This window comes from Arachis ipaensis, chromosome B7 (genome assembly GCF_059453495.1).
Source record: "Arachis ipaensis isolate K30076 ecotype BB chromosome B7, ASM5945349v1, whole genome shotgun sequence".
Taxonomy (NCBI): domain Eukaryota; kingdom Viridiplantae; phylum Streptophyta; class Magnoliopsida; order Fabales; family Fabaceae; genus Arachis; species Arachis ipaensis.
The window spans coordinates 57,382,501-57,385,000 of record NC_142442.1 but is presented as its reverse complement, the minus strand read 5'-3'; positions in this window follow the sequence as shown (position 1 = coordinate 57,385,000).

Here is a 2,500-nt window from a genome sequence, read left to right as displayed (position 1 = left end):
CCACAACCACAACGTGCTTGCTAGTGTGCCTAGGGGATGGCAAGGCAACGTGCATCTTGCTGGCATTGCGCCCAGCAAGCCTTTGGGCAACTCGAGTTTCAGCAGCACGACACCCCTCCCCCCCTATAATAGGCTGCCGAGCCATTACCAAAGTGCCACGGGTAGACGTCCTTTTCCGTGAGGAGACATACTCAAGGAAAGTGCTCTAGAGGTCGAATTTTGACGCCGTTTTTTGCAACAACCTCTAGAAAAATAAGATCTTTCCATCCTCCAAATTTGGTGAATTTACACCGTGCCGATTTTTTTTGACGATTTTTTTACCGCCCGGAATGCCGGAAATTCAAAAAAAATGAAAAACGGAGCAAACCTGCGATTTTTGACCTGGATTTTTTTGTGCAGCCTTCACATAATATTACCAAGGTTCCCTCAAAATTTCACGAAAAATGCACGAGCCAATTCTGAGATATGAAAATTTGGCTCCTCCGTTGCAACGCTCCGAGCCATCGTTGCAACGGCGGGTGCCTCCGTGGGGGGGCGGGGGAGCCCGGCGGCACACCACAACCACAACGTGCTTGCTAGTGTGCCTAGGGGATGGCAAGGCAACGTGCATCTTGCTGGCATTGCGCCCAGCAAGCCTTTGGGCAACTCGAGTTTCAGCATCACGACACCCCTCCCCCCTATAATAGGCTGCCGAGCCATTACCAAAGTGCCACGGGTAGACGTCCTTTTCCGTGAGGAGACATACTCAAGGAAAGTGCTCTAGAGGTCGAATTTTGATGCCGTTTTTTGCAACAACCTCTAGAAAAATAAGATCTTTCCATCCTCCAAATTTGGTGAATTTACACCGTGCCGATTTTTTTTGACGATTTTTTTACCGCCCGGAATGCCGGAAATTCAAAAAAAATGAAAAACGGAGCAAACCTGCGATTTTTGACCTGGATTTTTTTGTGCAGCCTTCACATAATATTACTAAGGTTCCCTCAAAATTTCACGAAAAATGCACGAGCCAATTCTGAGATATGAAAATTTGGCTCCTCCGTTGCAACGCTCCGAGCCATCGTTGCAACGGCGGGTGCCTCCGTGGGGGGCGGGGGAGCCCGGCGGCACACCACAACCACAACGTGCTTGCTATTGTGCCTAGGGGATGGCAAGGCAACGTGCATCTTGCTGGCATTGCGCCCAGCAAGCCTTTGGGCAACTCGAGTTTCAGCATCACGACACCCCTCCCCCCTATAATAGGCTGCCGAGCCATTACCAAAGTGCCACGGGTAGACGTCCTTTTCCGTGAGGAGACATACTCAAGGAAAGTGCTCTAGAGGTCGAATTTTGACGCCGTTTTTTGCAACAACCTCTAGAAAAATAAGATCTTTCCATCCTCCAAATTTGGTGAATTTACACCGTGCCGATTTTTTTTGACGATTTTTTTACCGCCCGGAATGCCGGAAATTCAAAAAAAATGAAAAACGGAGCAAACCTGCGATTTTTGACCTGGATTTTTTTGTGCAGCCTTCACATAATATTACCAAGGTTCCCTCAAAATTTCACGAAAAATGCACGAGCCAATTCTGAGATATGAAAATTTGGCTCCTCCTTTGCAATGCTCCGAGCCATCGTTGCAACGGCGGGTGCCTCCGTGGGGGGCGGGGGAGCCCGGCGGCACACCACAACCACAACGTGCTTGCTAGTGTGCCTAGGGGATGGCAAGGCAACGTGCATCTTGCTGGCATTGCGCCCAGCAAGCCTTTGGGCAACTCGAGTTTCAGCATCACGACACCCCTCCCCCCTATAATAGGCTGCCGAGCCATTACCAAAGTGCCACGGGTAGACGTCCTTTTCCGTGAGGAGACATACTCAAGGAAAGTGCTCTAGAGGTCGAATTTTGACGCCGTTTTTTGCAACAACCTCTAGAAAAATAAGATCTTTCCATCCTCCAAATTTGGTGAATTTACACCGTGCCGATTTTTTTTGACGATTATTTTACCGCCCGGAATGCCGGAAATTCAAAAAAAATGAAAAACGGAGCAAACGTGCGATTTTGGACCTGGATTTTTTTGTGCAGCCTTCACATAATATTACCAAGGTTCCCTCAAAATTTTAGAAAAAATGCATGAGCCAATTATGAGATATGAAAATTTGGCTCCTCCGTTGCAACACTCCGAGCCATCGTTGCAACGGCGGGTGCCTCCGTTGCAACGAAACCAGCCAACGATGCACCTAACCCAGCATCCGTTGCAACGCACCCTGCCTCCGTTGCAACGCGCCCAGCCAACGTTGCACCGTCCCCAGCATCCGTTGCAACGCCCCCAGCCAACGTTGCAACGCGCCCTGCCTCCGTTGCAACGCTCCCAGCCAACGTTGCAACGCGCCCTGCCTCCGTTGCAACGTCACCAGCATCCGTTGCAACGCGCCCTGCCTCTGTTGCAACGCGCACGGCCAACGTTGCACCGACCCCAGCATCCGTTGCACTGCCCCCAGCCAACGTTGCAACGCGCCCAGCATC